This window comes from Rousettus aegyptiacus, unplaced genomic scaffold (assembly GCF_014176215.1).
Source record: "Rousettus aegyptiacus isolate mRouAeg1 unplaced genomic scaffold, mRouAeg1.p scaffold_m13_p_15, whole genome shotgun sequence".
Taxonomy (NCBI): domain Eukaryota; kingdom Metazoa; phylum Chordata; class Mammalia; order Chiroptera; family Pteropodidae; genus Rousettus; species Rousettus aegyptiacus.
The window spans coordinates 8,362,658-8,381,185 of record NW_023416290.1 but is presented as its reverse complement, the minus strand read 5'-3'; the positions used below and the strand labels follow the sequence as shown (position 1 = coordinate 8,381,185).

The window sequence follows — 18,528 nt, the reverse complement described above, 5'->3', positions numbered from 1 at the left end:
ATAATTCCCTAGAAATGTTTCTGGTAAAACAAACAGTCCAAAAATTATGTCATTATCATTTAATCGCACAGTAAATACATGAATAGAAAAGAAAAATAATAGAAAGAGGCCACATTTTTCTTTATTTGCAAAAAAAAAAAAAATTTAGAATTTAGACACATTTTAGAAAGATTAACTAATGTAATGCAATCCTTCTTAGTGAGAAACATCCTTAACCAGAAGATTTCTTTAAAATCATCTAACTCATTCTGGCTTCATTAATAATAAAATCTATTTGATCCTCAGTGCTCTGTGAGGCAAACAAGTATTATAATCCCCATTCAACAAAAATGGAAATTGGGACTCAGAAACATTAAATCACTTGTTCAAAGTGACAGGCCCAACCCACAGGCAATATATACTTAATCATTACTAAACTTTTAAATCGTACAAATTTACTTTAGTTTAAAAAAAAAAAAAAAAAGCCTATAAATTTTTACCAGAAAGTTCTTCTTAATGTCCAACTAAAAGCCCATTAGCTACAGTTTAAGAACGGTGCCTACTGCGGGAGTAAAGAACCTCTGCTCATTCTATCTCATATTGAATCCCTTCATCTGTCTCAGAAATAATAACTCCTTCCTCTCCTCTTATTTTAAAGGAAAGGACAGTAACGCTTCATCTTTCTGTAACTTAGCCTGCGATGGTTGTTGGTTCCATCGACCTGATGACCACAACCTCCCAGCCCATGTGCTCGTCTACTAGCTCAACTGTTGCATCCTTCCCAGCGAAAGCTGGGATCCCTGTTCCCGGTCAATGCTCTGAATCTGCATTTGGGAGGCTTGTGACTAAGGCCTACGTGATCCTATGTGACATCCGTGGTTAAGTCATAAAAGCAGACACCACTTCCTTGGAACTCTCACTCTCTGAACCCCGACTGTCATGCTGTGAGGAAGCCCAAGCAGGTACACAAAGAGGCCACCTGTAGGTCGTCTAGCCTATAACCCAGCCAACGGCCCACGTCGAAAGCCAGGCATGTAAGTGAGCAAGGCTTCAGTTGACTCTGAGCAGCTGACGTGGTACTGGCTTTGAGTTTTCCTAGCTGAGTCCAACACACAAGACACACATTTTCCAATCCTGATCCACATTTGTGAGCACAATGCCACCAAGTTTCAGGTGGTATATTATGCAGCAACAGTAAATGGAACTCCCTAATGCAGAACACAGCGAGAAATGAAAAGACAAAAAATAAAAAACTTCTTTCTGAACATTTTAAAACAAATATTCCAAATTCTGTGCCCTAGCTTTACAGATAAGAATCTCTGATTCTCATGTAAATCTTATTAGAAGTACATATAAGAAAAAATAACACACAAATATTTTCTATCTCCATCCTATCCACATGTCTCCAGAATGCCCTCTCTTCTCTGACAAAATCTCAATCAGCCTTTGAGGCTCAAATCAAACACTACAGTTGCCACGAAGCCTTTCCTCACCTCACAAAATGAACTGTTTGCTCCTATAAAATATCTGTCTAGCCCTCTCCATATAATTTTCTATTCTAATGCATATGCTGTACTGTAATTACTTGTCCACATGTCTCTTTTCATCCTTAAACTGTGCGATCTTCCAGGATAGGGATCATTTCTTTTTCGATCTTTGTGTTCCTAATGACTGGTACATAGGAAGCACTCATTAGGTTTTTGCTGAATAAACAATAAACAAACCTGGTTATCTGGTTTCCAAATCCACAGCAGATGAAGTGTAGAAAATCGGAATGAAGACACTGTTATTAAAAAATATCTTTTACTTTGGAAACACCACACAGACACAAAAAGCAACCAGCGGAGAGATGGGAAACGGAAAACCTAGAGGCTACTTGCTCCCTGGTGCGTGGTCCACGGTTACTTAGGGACAGACAGATCAATATCTGAAAAGAGCGCACAGATCTCAGTGAGTTTTAAGCATATTTAAGCACATTTCAAATCATTTAGAACATTTGAATCATTTTTCTAAATATCTAATTTAGTGTTTGAGGTGCTCAAAGGAATAAATACCAGAAACAGAGAAATGAGATCCACCAGACCTCGTTTTCTGAAGGTTTTATACAGTCACTGTTTCACGATAATATCACTTTCCTTACATTATTTTTGTTGCCCCTCAACCCCACCACCTCTCTTCAATGTCCCTCCCTGTCTTGGTTACATTTCAGAACCTTGAAGCACCTTCCTCCCCACTGACCCGACCTGTTACCATATCCGTTTGGGACACAGCACAAAACCACTTAGAAAGCAACCACGATGCATCTGTCCAACCCTCTCCAATACATGCCAGCATTTTTTAAAAATCAGTGCACTATGTACAGAATGACAAGAACAAGGAGGTTATCAACTAGAATGCCTGTAAGACATTTCAGGGAAGGTTTTGCAAAAAAAACAAAAACAGAAAATGAGACTTCTGAGTCATTTTATTTTAAATTCTAATTATCTTAAAATTGTCCAGATTTGTTAAAAGGCCTAAGTACAGTCCCACTTTGTTTGACATTCTTGATGTCTCTTATCTATTTCCTAAGTGTATGATTTCCCAGTTTAAATATTAACAATAATATCTGCATTCTTCCTGAGGGGCATGTTGCATTCTGTTTTGTTCTTTTCCTGTTGCGGGGTGGCCACATCTCTGTCCCACCCAGTAAAGTTCAGAGTATGATTCATGGTTATTAGCCTAACAAGGTTCCACCTCCAAGAATACTACTTTAAAAGAAGACAGCCTCAGTTTTTGTCTTTTTTTTTCCCCTCTAAAGATGAAAAGTTTCAAGCTGAGACTTACTCTGGGGTTATTAAAATTCTTATGTTATTTCTTGTTTTCTTTGAGAGCTAGTTGTCTTTTCCACCGGTGACTCTTACACTGAGGATCTTAGATCTATATTAAGAATCTAACTGCTACTTTTCCACTGGATTAGGTAGGTGAGACTAACCTCGTCAGTGTACACTGCACACCTGTGAATGATTTACCTTTATACTCCATTTCTCAAAGTGAGAATGAACTCCAGATATCCATTGTGATTCATGAGGGAAGATAGGGCTCTTCTATACTTTAATAAGGTTCTAAAGTAGGAAAGACAAGAGGAGATTAAAAAGGAACTACAGAAACTAGAAATCATTTGGGAGTAGGAAAATCAGAAAGGTGAACAAATGGAGACGCTGCAAAGAAAAAGAAAAAAGAAATAGAAACCTTCAAATTCGAAGTGAAAGTATAGTCAAGTATTCAAGAAACTCAGCTACCATACTCCAAAAAACTGAAGGAACTTTTTGTCTCTATAATGTTACTCCAAAGAAGTGTTTGAATAAAAGTTTTCTATTTAGCAGGGTGGGCTACAAAATTAACATCTCAACACCCCTCCTGTGCCTAAGACAGAAGTCTGGTGATTTCCAGCAGAACGAAACTCTGACATCCTCATAGGCAGGCATGACCTCTAAATCTGCGTCCCTCACAGCAGCTTTTGGGGTATCCGCTTACGGTATACCTGTAGGAAATACCTCTAAGGGCAGCTCTAAAAGAGACTTCAGAAGGAGCATGTGTCATGAAAATGCCCTAAAATGCCAATATCGCAAGCAATAAGTTCTCAAAGGTTATAATTTTCTTTAGCCCTGATCAAATTTATTAACGTATTGAACAACTTAATTTCCTAACAATTCTGAAGGAACTGAAGTCTGAACACTGAAAAGGTTGCTTGCACGACAGTATGAATGCACTTAACACTACTGGCCTCTACACTCAAAAACGGTTACGACTATAAATTTCAAATGAATTTTACCACAACTTAAAAATTTAATTAAAAACAATAAGCATTTTTTTTAAGTCAATGCCTAAAGAAAACAAAAAACAAAAACTAGGTCTGTTTCATATTAAAAGAATCTATAAAACCAAATGCAATGAGTGAATATGATTAGATCCTGGTTTGAAAACCAAAGCTATGACAGACATTTTGGGGACAACTGAGAAAACTAAAACAGAGGGTTGATATTTGATATAAGCTTTCCGAGGTTTACTAGTTGTACTGTGTGTGGTTATGTAAGACACAGACTTTGTTTTAAAACAGCACTTTATGGATAAAGGGTCATCAGTAACTTACTTTCAAACAGTCCATCCGATACACACAGACAGGAAGAGAAAGACAAAGCAGCCGTAGCACCGCCGCGTCGTGCAGCCACGCGCCCTTCCGCGTTACTGAAGCATCATGGGAGCTAAGGAACAGGGGTACCGGACCCTGCGTCTCACAAAGCGCCCCCTGCCTTTCTACCTGAGTTGTAGACGGTTTCTACTCCTTAATACATAATTGCTTGGTGACAGAACGTTAGTAGATGGCAGATGAAGAGCCTTCTGACGCATTCCACAAATAATAGTGACCCCACGAAATAAGAATTACTGTCTGAGAAGAAATTTAGGGAGAAGACTGAGAATATTTTTTATAGGTGTCACGACAGATATACACTAATGTGTGGACTGTAAGGGCTTTACTCTTTGAATAGCTGTAGAATTTCATTACTTTACCTAGTGAGACATCAGCCCTTCAAAGCGACAGTTCTGTTCTCTCTTTTTTTTTTTTATCATTTCTTCAAAGGAAGTATTTAAGTGCCAACCCTGGCATACTTTCTTTGTATTTGGTTTTGCTTTATTACTTTTCCAGAACTACCTAATTTCCCCAAGGTTTTCTTTACCTTTTTTCTCCTTTTTCCACTATAAACTGAGATTATTAATCTCTCTTCTCACCACAGTGTCAAAATATTCTGCAGGGGAAAATTTAATAAGTCTGGGTATAAAAAAAATGTTCAGTTTTACTGAAGGTGCAGAGTCAAAAATTTAAGATTTTACTGTTTCTGATTTGAAGGTTAAGTGGCCTTCCATATGTATTTTTGTAAAATGCGTGATCAATGTAACAAGCAACTTACTACTAGCAACCTTTGAATAGTTAGACTCCATCTCTGTTTTGATTGATTATATATGTTGCTATTAACTGAGATCAGTAAAATAAACTCCCAAATCGTTTTTATTTCGAATGACTGCTTCCTAAATTTAGAATAACATCAGTTTTCTCGAGGCAAATCAAAGAGCACGTGAAGCCACACATGTTGCCGGGAAGCCGGGAAGAACAGACTGAGGCACACGGCTTGGGTAAAGAGCTGAACCAGGGAAAAATGGGTTTGTGACGAAACTAGTTCGTGTTTGGGAATGTCGTCTGGTAGTGAGTGGGGAACTGTATTATTATAAAAGGGATATTTAGGGAATATCAGTCTATTAATGACTTAAGAGTACGGAAGGAGACTTTCTTCCATCAGTCCAAAATATATTTTAAAAAAGAAAGTGTTCAAGCTGTTCTGTATACTGTTTGAGGGGAGGAAAATGAATGACAGAAATTATATATATATATATATATATCATCCTTACCATTTACCCCAATTTTAGCAAACCAATAAGAAAGCAGGTACAATTTCTTATTATACCTGTTTTAGTCAGACAATAAGCCAATGCACATCATCACTTTAGACTTATTTATAGAACACAAAAGACAGATGGAATTTTAATGCCGGTGTTTTAGTTCATGGTTTTTCTCCATATTAAACTCCAAAACATGTATATCAAAAATTCTAATTTTCTTTACTAACATGTTATGAACTAATGCTCCATATATTTATCTAAATCTTTCCCAAAACGTCTGTATAAGTAGTCAAATCCACTCAGAGTCACAAGGACTCTAAGGTGACTGCTCGGTTTGATAAAGCTGATAAACGAGCAGTACATCCTCAAAAACCTTTACATGTGCCTGTTCCCCTGGATTTATTCTGTACATACCTTTGTTCCTAGAGGTTTAAGTCAAGGCTAATTCCTCTGCGAAGATACTTTCCTTCTGCAGAGTCCCAACCTCCTTAGCCTAGATTCAACACAACAACTCGAGGCCACCTCCAGTTTCTTTCTGATGCCTGCCCCCCCCACCCCATTATACACTCAATTAATCCCTTTCTCTAAGAGAGTAAACATCTATGAAAAAAATGAGGCAGGCCCAGAAAAACTGGGCTGGAGCCGCTGGAGACACCTGAAGCCCACCTGGAATGTGCTCAAGGAGGGAATGGAGAAGGGTTTGCAGTGCCGCTCAGCGAGAAGGCCACCCACGTCCTTCACGGCCAAGCCAGGCGAGGCGGGGGCTCAGTCCCCGAAAAGCACAAGCCCAGAAGGCCCTCCCTCGCCTTCCTTGGTTGTCATGCGTTCTTGGGTAGAAGAGTCCCCTCACTTCCCACTGGAAAAGGGGAAGGAAATCCCCCACGTGTTCAGTATGGGAACACAGAGCATGGGGTGAAGGGCTGTGGGGCTCAGGGGTGCCCCGAGGGGTCAGGCCATCAGCACCCGTGTCCTGTCCCAGAATTAAGGACGCAGATCAGAAGACTACATACGCGAGAGCCGTGGCAGGCAACCCTGACGCAGGCCACTGGGGTGCAAGCGGACATCTTGGGACCTCAATCCACTGGGACTCGCCCCGTGCACTATCTACTACAGGCTCTCTCCAGACCCCTCTCCCCTTCCTTCTCCACCAGGGGGTCGTGGCTGCCTCCAGTGACAGTGACAGTGACAGTGAGAAGAGCAGCTGGGGCCCTCTCCTAGTGAATCTGTGACACCCGCGGGAGTCTCAGCTCGCCCCATGGCCCGCATGCAGGGCCAAATCCATGTGCCCGGGGCCAGCCCCTTGCTGCCCAAGCCTCTGAGGCCCAGAGCCAAAACCTGGGCTTCCCGTCATCTCCTGGCTCCTTCCTCCTGAATGAATGCCGTTTCCCGAGTGAGTGTATCCACCACTACACTGAGATCACCAACGACGATGAGAATGCGCTGTTATTACGTGAGTGTCCTTTACCGGAGAAGGATAATGCTCCGGTCTGGCTTTCTACTGTCCTGCTATGTCCTGGCATTTTGTTGACTTTTGTCACTGTCAAATGTCACTGTTAACATGTTCAGTTCACAATGAATAGCAAGTCATTTTCTCATGTTATATCTAATAGCTTAAGTCTTTTATTCATTAATATAATTCTTAATTAATTATATACACCTCTTGCTTAAAATGAAAGGGAATACAAAACGAAAGATCTTTACGTAATTCCATTTGCTTCACTAGGCTCCATTATTTATACTTACTATTTGTTTATTTAGCAAAGACTCTGGTGGTGCTAGAGTAAAATGACATCTTTTAACACAATAAACATTTTTATATCATACTTCTACAGAAAAACCTTAAGGAATCAAAATACCAGTATTACCTAAAACAGCAACAAGAACCCTACACACAAAATAATTCTCAAAATAGAATTACGGAAATTTAAAATACCATGATACATTACCAAAAACTCCAGAGGCAGGCATTCCTAAGGCTTTACGAATTTGGTCACGATTTTCACCAATCTTAACTCATCTTAATGTTTCTATCTTATACCATTTCGACCATTTGACGCTAATGAACACTTTCAGGACATCTGACACTGGAGCCTGTGATGACATCCCGAAACCGGGGAGAGAGAATACACATGAAAGCCAGGGAATGTAACACCCAGTCCCATCAGACAAGAGGCTCAGCACCCCGTCTGTCCAGCAGGCAACTAACTTGCAACAAGTCTGCCGACACCTGTGCTATGTCTGCGCTAAGTCGTCTGCTTTCACCCTAACGGCTTACTTAACAGACAACCAGCTTCTCTAAGGGCTGTTGGCAGAGCAAATCTGGTGGAGAGGAAAACCACAGATCGCCATCATACGTGAAATCCTTAACGATCATTAAAGACTTTCCCACGATCTTGATTGTGTTGCCTTTTCTACACCCATCTTTTATCTCCAAATTTAAGAAAAAAACTGGGAAAGTCAAAGAAGGTTAGAGGAGGCAGGGGACAAAGATCTGCAAAAGACTCAGACCACGCTGGACTTGGTCTCAATACACAGGACACCCAACGAGGCATCCACGACAGGCCGCGGCCACAAGGGCACAGGTAGAGCACAGCAGAATCGCCTCAGCACCCCCAAAAGCCCCACCGTCTGCCTCCGTAACTATCAAAACCAGCTCCCACAATTTCAAGAAATACTATTATGTTAAATTTGTAGAAAGTCATATACCCTTGATGCTCAGATTTTTAATAAAGAATAGCTATATTCCTTATTTAGAAATCTAAAAATATATGTGAAAGAATCTGTACCTATGTGTCCACAATAACCAGAGGTGATAACCTAATAAACATATTTATGAATAATTCTACTTTTAAAATATACATTGAAACACATTTAAAATGTCTTTAAAAAACATTTTTATCCATATAACTATCTAAATTTTCCATTTAGTCTGACTCTATTGATACCAAGAAATGACTCCAATAAAGACATAGGTTCCTCTAAGATATGCAATGCAATTTTTTAATTTACATGTTGACAGTAACTGAAAGCTTTTCATTATTAAACATATTAACAATGGAATTAGAAATTTTTACCTAACTTAATATTAAATATTCTTACGAATGCTACTGTAACACCTGAGGCAAGGGAAGTCATTTCATGTTTGCACTGTGAGCTGACTATATAAGCAGAAATGATCTGCCAGAAACGACAATCCTCATTTACACGGGGACGTCACGGGCAGAGACCAGTCTGCACCAACAGGAACTTCCAGAACTCACTCACACTCTGCGAGTCCGGCCTTGGAGACGAGGGATCACATTTCGCATGGACACACTAAACGAGCGACAGAAAAGATCATGCATTACATTTTCATCTGTGACAACAGGTCTTCAGCCCTCGGCAGCTGGAACGCTAAAAGCAGGATACGCTGATCCCACACGTGCCGAAGGTGAAAGAGTTCCCTGAAAGCTCTCCTCGCTCCCTGCAAACAATTGAGCAGACAGAATTCCACAAATAGCAGAGCACAAGTCAGATGACTGAATATATTATCAGCCTTCTTCTGGACTACAGGATCTCAACACCGCGTCATCCATGCCACATAGACTGCAAAAAATCTGCAAAACATGCATCGCACAATCACCACCTTAAAATTAAATACACTAGAATTAAATATATTTTAAAGACATACGAAACCAAATATCCATATCAGTGTTCCATCCTTTCCAAACCTATAGCCCTTACAGTGCCCTCTCAATCTATTTTTTGCCTACCCCACCCCCCAATCAAGTTTTCTTGAGCTTATTTTCCGAGCTTTTTATTGTAAGAAACAATAGGCAACCTGAATAGGCTTTTTCAAAATACACTCCTACCCATTTTTCCTTTCCTAGTGGAGAACTGCTGTGCTATCTCCACAAAGCACGGGCGAAGACGCATCCACACTTCGCTGAAGGGAAGTGGAGCCATGCAGCTAACAAGAACACAAGCTAAGGGGGCAGGGCTGAGAGACCACGTTCGCCTGGGTTCAAATTCCTCTCCAATAGTCTGGCTGTGTGACCTCTGGCAAGTTATCTGACAGCTCTGTGCCTCCACTTCCTGAACGGTGAAAGAAGAATGAGATCGCCATCACGTCACGGTGAGAAACGTCTCAGAGTTTCGATCCTGCACCAGGTCTATAGTAAGCACTCGATAAATGTTACCCGTCTTTACTTCACCCATGACAGTTCTTGTTTTGTGAGAACTAAAAGACAAGAAAGAATCCTGCCATTTAAGAATTGTTAAACACTGGACCTAAAACAGCCAGAGACTTACCAGTGTAGGTCTTAAGATAAGTAACATCCGTCCATGTAGAAGGCCTACCTTGAGGCAGAGTTTATAAGGACATACATACCTGCTGATGGGATTTACAGGACTGGAACTATTCAAATCTATTCATCCTTTTTTATGGGTTAAACAACTAAACTAGGCTGAGAGCCTTGTAAAGGCCTGCAAACATTTACTTATCAGATTCCTAAAGGGAAGACATGCTCAGACTCACCATTCCCTTTGATATTTATGATTTCTTGAGGTTAATTTTTCCCCAAAAGTTTTGCCCCTAGGCACAATGACTTAATACTCTGAGCTTCATCTTTTTCTGAAAAAAGGGGATAACTTCTATTTTACAAGGTTGTGACAAAAATGAAAGAATGGAACACAACTCAAAAAGCCTATACAGTAGTCCCCCGCCCATCTGTGGGGCATATGTCCCAAGACCCCCAGTGGATGCCTGAACCCACAGGTAGGCCCGAACCCAGCATACACTAGTTTTTCCCTACATATATGTACCTATGATACGGTTTAACTTATAAATTAGGCAATTTCACATATAGATTTGTTCTTAGCATATAGATCTTAGCAACCTCAGCATACAACTTTTTTTTCTTATTAAGTAGAGAACTTTCACCTTTTCACTTAAAGAAAGTACTTGATGGCTTTTCTTTGGCATATCCAAATTGCCAGCATCACTACTCTTGCTATTTGGGGCCATTATTAAGTAAAATAAGGGTGACTTGAACACAAGCCCTGCAATACCACAATAGTCAATCTGATAACCTAGATGGCAACTAAGTGACTGACCAGCATCTAGACGCTGGAAAATGAGACGAGTAACGTACCGAGTGGGACAGAATGGGATGGTGTGGGACATTGTGAGATTTCATCATGCTACTGAGAAAGGCACACAATTTAAAACTAAATTGTTTATTTCTAGAATTTTCCATTTAATATTTTCAGACTGAGGTTGACCATGGGTAGCTGAAACTGTCTAAAGCAAAAATGGATAAGTTGGAACTACTGTAACAACTTGCTGGGACTCAGTGATACTGTTATCATTTATACTGTTATCGTTGTTACTCTCCCAATATAGGCATTTTAGTCAAGAACAAGAATGAGTTACATCTAAATAATGGACAACCATAACGAAACACCTGTGAAAGGCTGTGCGAGGGAGTTTTCCATCCTTTACACATCTAGACCGGAAAGGCCCAGAATACATCACCCTTAAGCAACAATGCGCAGATAATCCACAGAATTGGAAAGTCCCTGATGTTTTGCACTGTCACCTTCAACCAACTAAAGATCACCATCCTGACCACACATGATTTCAAAGGAAATAAAACAGAAAACTAATTATAAATATTCATACCTTTGTTAAAGGAAACATATTTAACTCATAAGCTAATCAGTCAAGAGAATATTTAGTAACGTTTCTTATTATAAACATTATAATCCTATTTTCAGGAAGAAAAAAACCCAAACCCAAATCAAAGCAGAATTTTCTAACATTATATAATTAAAATTACATAAAACACACACAAAAGAACAAATCTTTAGTATCAAAGCAAATTGAATATTAAGGCCACCATGTCCCTTTCCGCCTTCTCCCGACAATTAAAAAGAAAAAGAAATCACCCACTCTATGTACCCCCCTTTAATCACTGGACTTGTAATGGTTTGTGTGGACCCCAAGAAAGAAGAAAGCCACTAAGACAGACTCCTGGTGGCTTGAATTTAAAAAAAAAAAAAAAAAAAAAAAACAGAGCCTAGCAGCCATTTTGAAACAGAGGCCTCTCATATAAGCCACACTTCAGGGAGAAGCTTGCACTAAACTGCCTACCCATACTGTGTTCCTGTCATCTGAGCCAACCCTACAGAAAAGAGTTCCTGGAATTGTATTTCACCCAAGAAGACTGAGGCTTTCCCCATCTAATCCAAGCTGCTCAACTAAAGCCCCATCAGCACCTTCATGGACCAATCAGAGTGGCTGCATCCTGACCAATCAAGACAGTGATTTTTGGACAAATCAAACTACAACTGATTTGGAGTCCTCATTTGCATGAGAATGGACCAATCAGGGACCAAGGGTGGGGCCTTCTCGCTATATAAGTCAGCTCCCCTTCCTGCCTAGGAGAGTTTACTGTCCCTTTCTACCTAAGTCAATTGACAGTGTTTCCGCTGCAAGAGCTGAAACAGCAAATAATTCTTGCCAGAGCAGGGCCACCTCACAGTCATGCTGCCTCAGGAGTAAACTATAACTATTGAGCTGTTTGCACTGAATGAAGTTTCCTTCTTCATTGCACCTCAAATTGGGGATTCCTATTGGTGTTGAGTTGGAACCAAGGACCACCAGTTGATAGATCAGGGTAAAGTGCCAAAGCTGGCACACTCGAATACCCAGTAACTGAACAAATGAATGAAACAATGGTTAGATAAGGCAACAATGCAAGGACAAGATCTAAAAAGCCCAAAAAGAGATTTAAGTTGGCCCTCAGGAACTCTTCAGCGTTCATGATTGGCTGCCTATAAGGCATAAATTCTGCCAGAATGAATCTGCTAACCCATTCTCCATGTATCTGTCAACTGATCCCAGAGTAAAAATTATTTTTTCTTTCAGAACCTTTAACTACTTGCTGGTAATTTCCTTCCTACAAGCAGCTTTTTTTCTTTCTTAATATTAAGAGTCTATGCCCCGAAGCCTCAAAAGTTGCTAAATAAAATACTGCCATAGGTCCTCCGCTTCTTTAATTCTCCTCTAGAAATTTCCAACTAGGGAACCAACTTAAAATTGTCCTAGAATCAATATTTCCACACATTGTGTCATCACAGCCACTGGAAGCCAGAAATGTGGTCATTGATGAACATTTCATAGGGTAAACATATAAAATCTTTGCCCTAAAAACCAAGAGTATTATGATCTACCTGTAGACTAAAGAGTCTCTTAATTTCTGTTACCTTCATAGCGCAAGTTTACTTTTCAGAGTTCCACTCCTTTTCATAATTAGTTTTGCCTCAGTTTTTACAACAGCTAGGGAAACTATACCTACCAATTGACTTAGGTAGAAAGGGACAGCTTCTAAAATATCTGCAAAAGTCACACTCTCACTTCTGTTTAGAAATTAGCATCTAGAATCCATAAAGGATGTATTTTCTTTATACCCTCTGAATTGAGGGTCTGTACTTTATAAAATTGTATTTAACAGCTTTTCCAGATATTACTTTTAATAGACTTTAAAGAATAATAAGACGCAATATTCTTTCTATGCTTTGGAATTCATAAACCTATCTACGAGCCTTTAAAACAAACAAACAAAAAAGGAAATAAACATAAACATTAAGAACATCTTTCTTGTTTAGCAAACAAGGCAGAGGTAAAATTAGCTTGAGATATGAAAGAGTATTTAAAAAACTGGTTTTCATTCTGTTTGCCCTTAAATAGTTTTCATTATTGGTATGTAAATATAATCTGTTTCATTAGGGGAAAAGATGCTGATTTGCTGCTGGTTTTATGATTCCCTGTAATAAAAGACCAATACCTTAAAGCAGTGACTTATTTTCTCCCTCCTAGTCCCTTAATTTAAAATTGACAGAGCATGTAATAACATAATTACCAAACAAAACTATAAACACAAAATATTGAAAAGCTAGTGATTTCTTAAGTAGCAGTTCTGCCATAAAAATAGCTAAGCATTAATTATGCTTTTAAATATAATTTCGACCATAACATAATAATGGTCAAAATATCAAATAAGGACACTGTGCATTTCAGAAAACTAATCTATAAAAATTGTTAAAGAGACTCTCCTTTCTTTTGCTACCCAACATTCTAAGGACTACATAAAAGAATCACTTATAAACTCGACACAGCACAATTTTTTCTAAGAAATCCAAGCTGTCAACTTATGGGTCACATTTTAACCTGATATGATTTGAAACAGCTAAGGTACTGAATCCTTAAATATTGGATGTGTAATGAAAGCACTGCTCACAGGTCCTTGATTCTGAAGCTTGGAGAGCTTTAATATGATATACCTACAGATAAAGCCAACCAAGGAGCATTAATTACCCCTTTATGCACCCTCACACCACGGCCCAAGTCCCCCTCTGATCCTTACCTTTTACATTTCCAGGAAAACGCTCCCTAACACTGAGCAAAACTCACATAAATTCTATTTAACCAATGAAGGGTTAAAATCAGAGCCAAACTATCTAAAAAATATTAAATTCATAATTGGCGAGCTTTTTTCTACCCTCTGCTTTAGTATCCTGACATCTAAAAGTCAGAGAACTCCTCTGTTAAGACTGGAATTCCCAGAGGAAGAAAGCTCCGATCCAGCCTGAGAGCACACAATGGAATCACAGCTGACGATGCACATCTTTTTCTAGATGTCTCCATATGCTTGAGAGGTTTTTTTTCCCCCCTAGCCAGGCATTAGGAGACTTGCTACTCTCTGCCACCAGGAATCAGAGAACATTTTTAAATATTGTTGTAGATAATGAAGTAAAATAATGTGCTGCTCTCAAGCATACAAAAAAGAGAGTAGGGCACAATTCCGGGTGGCCATCAGTAACTACATTAACTAATGACAGAGAGGTTTGAATGTTGACAAATTTTGAATGCCATTTAATTTATCATACTCCCTACTTATGGCAGCTGTTTGTTTTATTTTCATAGTTTTTATTATTCTATCACTAAGATAACACCTGAAGGGCTACAGCAAAAAAGCAATTAATTTTTCTATAAATGAACACTCAAAATTATACTGAATCGGAAACGCAAGTTATAAATTTGAAAATGGTAGATTACAACAGAACACATTTGCAGGGTGTGGTACTTGTCCCCTAAAACTACAGTCTCCTTCAAGTCTTTCTTAGCAACCCAGTATTAATGAAAGCTTGAGAAACCAGTATAGAAAAGATAAAGATCATTTATACAAAATTCCTCAAAAAAAAAAAAAAAAAAAAACCTCCCCAAGATTAGTTAAATTCATGGGATACTTATCACAAAATGAACGGATTCGTTCTCCACTTAACTATTCATTCTTTGGACTCCCAAAGATTCTGCAAATTCCAGTTGGAAAAAGCAGCCTTGCTGCTGTCAATGTACACGAACCTCACCAACAAAGAACAGGAGCATACACATACACACACACACAGCAGTGTAGCAGCTGCTGTCTTTTTAAAAGACGGCTATTCTAGCAGAGCAACCTGTGATCTTTATAGAAAACCAAAGACCTACCTTCCCGATTCTTAAAAGTCAAGAGTTGAGAAAGTCAATAGACTGAACGCAACCAACAGCTCAAAATCACCAAAGATGTCTCCTAACCCTGCATAAACCAGAAAAGTACTCACACGCATACAATTCAGCAGTGTTTAAGAAAAAACTAAAATAATTTATTTTTAAGAATCTTTTGTGTGGGAGTAATGTGGCAAACTACATTTCACTCAGACTTCTTTTCTGTAGACAAATATTCTTTGACTAGTTTTGCTCCTTAAATACCAACGCTTTATGTTTCAAACAGAGATGCTTTGGTTCCTAATTTCATTTTGTTTACTCAAGTAAAAAAAAAAAAATAGAAAGAAATGCATACCATAAAACCTCAACTTTTTTTTTTAATGTCATCTCCAAATGCTGAACTTTCAAGTGCACTTTGGGAATTGGCGGTCTAATTAAACAAGGAACCAGTGAAGCCATTACAAACAATGATACTTTACAGTCCCCAATAATCAACTGACGTAAGGCTATTCATTTTCTGAGTACCCTTTCAAATGTCATTGTCCTCAAGCTGAAGTAGCTGAGGGAAACTTAGGTAGAGGTAAACAGATAACTCCTATGATCCTTAGTACGTAAACTCGACGCTGAGGTCCAGGACACGATTACTACAATATATGCCATTTTAGAAACGGGCCTTGGAGTTACTGCCACATCATAAGTGGCTTTAGACCTCATCGTGTCTAAGACGTCTCCTGTGGTACCCGAGAAATAACAGTATCTCCTGTACTTCTACGTGTCTCCTTGGCTCAGAGCTCCTGTAAATGACACTACCCTACAGATCAAGAAGCGGGTGACTAAGGATGGACCAGAGTGGATAGCTCCTGGCGTCTCCATGACTCCCCCGCCCGCGTGCAACTCCGCTGCAACTGGTCCGGAAGAAACCCCGCCCCCTTCCTTCCTCCGGTCCTCACGATTGGCTTACCCACACCCGGCAGGTCAGCTCCCCACCTCCGATTGGCTCACAGACCCATCAGTCACACGCAGTGAGATTCGGGTCGGTGGGAGGGGAAGGCGTTGGAGGAGGCGGAGTGGGAGTGGGATTAGAGGACGAGGTGGCGAAGGAGGGTGTTCAGGCTCAGTCCCCGGTTTGGGAAAGTTTCCCCTTCCAGTGACAGACCCAGAGGCGTTAGGCCCGATCCGGCTCCGAGCTGGTGCAAGGGGCTCGGGTCCCCGATTCCCGCCCCTCGGTCCCGCAGGCCCCGGAAACCACTAGGGGGAGGGGGAAGAGGGAGGGACCATCTAACCAGGGAGCGACCCACCCCCGATCTCGGAAGAGACGCCTCTGGGACTCCCTGGAGGGGCCGGGGGCAGGGAGCTCCAGCACGCAGAGATGACCCTGCTCCCCTCCCCCAGCAGCCCCCAAGGGCCCAAGAGAAAAGTGTCCCCGGGCCCGGGGCGTGACCGTCGCGAGCCGGCCCAGCGGACCCCTCCCGCTTCCCGCCTGGGGCCCGGAGGGCCTGTCCCTTCAGGGGCGGGGAGGAGGGGGGAGAAAAGGGGGCGCTGGCGAGCCAACCCGGAACCTCCCGGACCGCCTCCCGCCCCCAGCCCCGGCCCCAGCGCGCCTCCGGCACACATGCCCGCACCCAGAAAGTTAAGTCAGGGGCGAGCCCAGCTCGGCGCCGCCGCGGTCCGGCCCCCGGCTCCCCGCCCCCACCGCGGCCGGGCCAGCTCGGGCCGAGCGCCCCGCCCGCCGCGGCTCCTTCCCGTCCGCCCGCGGCGCGCAGCGCCCCTCGCCCCCCGCCCCCGGCGCTGACACGGGCCCGGCCCGCCCGCCGGGCCGCGGCGCCCCTCCGCCCAGCATCTCACCCCGCCGGCCGCCCCTGACATCGCGCTTCACCTTCACACACACCCCCAGCACTTCCCGAGTCCTGCCTCCCCTCGCCCGGCTCCCACCCTCCGCTGCAGTCGCTCCGCGTTTCCATTAAAGAATGCACCTTCTCGGGATTCACCTTCCCGGCTCAGCCTCGCGGCCCCCGCGGGGGCAAGAGCCTCGCTCCCCGGCGACCCCGCGCCCGGCTGCGCGGCCAGCGCCTCGCTCCCCGGCGGGGGCCGCGCCCGCGCCCCCGGCCTCCCCGCCGCGCCTCGGCGCTCACCTCTCGCCGGCGCCGCGGGCTGCAGCCTCCGCCCGCCTCGCGCTCCGGGACTCGTCTCCCCGGCTCTCGCACGGCGCTGGAGCGCCTCCTTTCTCTCCCAGGGACTCCGCGTCTCCCCGCCGCTTCCCGCCCTCCCCACCCCCAAGCCCCAACTCCCCGGCGCCGCGGCGCCTCCGGGATGCAACTCGCGCTCTCCGCACTCCGGCAGCCGTCCCCGCACACACAACAGCCCTCCGGCCGGCGCCCCGCTCTGCCCGGCGCCGCGCAGGAAGGGCAGCCGCGGCCGGGGGTGGGCAGGCGACGCCCCCTGCCCGCCGCCCGCCCCGCGCCCGCCCTCGCGGCCCCCGGAGAAGGCGCGGTTACCGGCTCGGGTCGCTCACGCCGTCAGGTGCCGGCTGCCGTCGGCGCTGACCTTCGCCGCCGAAGCCGCGGCTGAGGCTGCGGCCGCCATGTTCCCGTGTTAATAACTGCTGCCTGGTTGTTTATTTCAATGGAGATCCTCCCCCAACTCCCTCCTCCTCCTCCTCCTCCTCCTCCGCGTCTCCGCACTTGCGGAGAGAGACACAGACCGCGCGAGCTCGGGAGCAGGGGAGGGGGCTCGGGAGCCAGGCCGTCCCTCCCTCCGCCTCCCTGACGGTGGCCGCCGCCAAGTCTTGTCACTGGGGAGGGGACGGGGCGGAAACTTGCCTCCTGCACCCCCGGGGAGGGGGCGAAGGTGGACCGAGGGTTCTCCGGCGAGCAGACCCTAGCCGCGGGGTCCGCAGCATCTCCGTCGGCAGAGTCCTCTGGGAAGGCGACCCGGGAAGAGGTGAAGAGTGAGGGGAAAGGGGACAAAATGGGTGACTGTGGTGGAGGGAGGGTGACCTAGGGGTGACTGGAAGTGAAGGGAGAGTAAACAGATGACTCCATGGGAGGGCAAAGGGCAGTGCCAAAAAAGAAAGCGAGCGGATGGGACAGGCCGGGGCTGCCGAGTGGAGGGAAGGGACCTGGGGGCTGCAGACGGCGGGGAAGATGCCCCCGGACGAGATCGCAGCGCGCCAAGCGCCAGGTTCGCCCGGCAGGAGCCCCGCGCCCGCGCCCCAGCTGGGCCCCTCTGCCAGCAGCCCGCACCCCTCGGGCGCACCTCACGAGCCCGGCGTCCGCTGCTGTGCGCCCTGGAGGCGCCCCTGGTCCATCCAGTCTCCTTCGGCTCCTACGAGGACAGGCATCTCCTGTTGCAGCCCTGTCTCAACAGGGGATGGAGGGGGCGCGACTGCGGGAGAGGAGCTTAAAGGGGTGCCACTCAGCGATTGCATGATAAAGCAAAAGTGCACAATGTAAAACCTAACCTAGTTGAGCATTCTTGTCACGACATGAATCACAGGAATGAAGTCCACTTTGGGAAGTCCACTTTCTAGACCATCAGAAAGTGATGTTGGGGGGACGCAGGAGAGTAGCACGGAAATTAGAGGCGAA

At 43.9% G+C, this 18,528-nt stretch overlaps 1 protein-coding gene across 8 annotated transcripts in view; it reads right to left on the bottom strand.

Annotated features, from left to right (window-relative positions):
- The window catches only part of NCOA2 (nuclear receptor coactivator 2), a 245,448-nt gene extending 227,223 nt beyond the window's left edge, over window positions 1-18,225 (bottom strand). For 2 of the 8 annotated variants that reach the window (XM_016152955.2, XM_036232800.1), the window contains exon 1: window positions 17,437-17,545. The gene's annotated coding sequence lies outside the window, so the exon portion shown is untranslated. Of the gene's footprint in view, window positions 1-17,073; window positions 17,214-17,436; window positions 17,698-17,760; window positions 17,964-18,196 lie in introns of those variants that run through there. The other 6 variants (XM_016152949.2, XM_016152948.2, XM_036232798.1 and 3 more) reach the window with 6 other exon arrangements.
- Window positions 18,226-18,528: the final 303 nt, after the last annotated feature.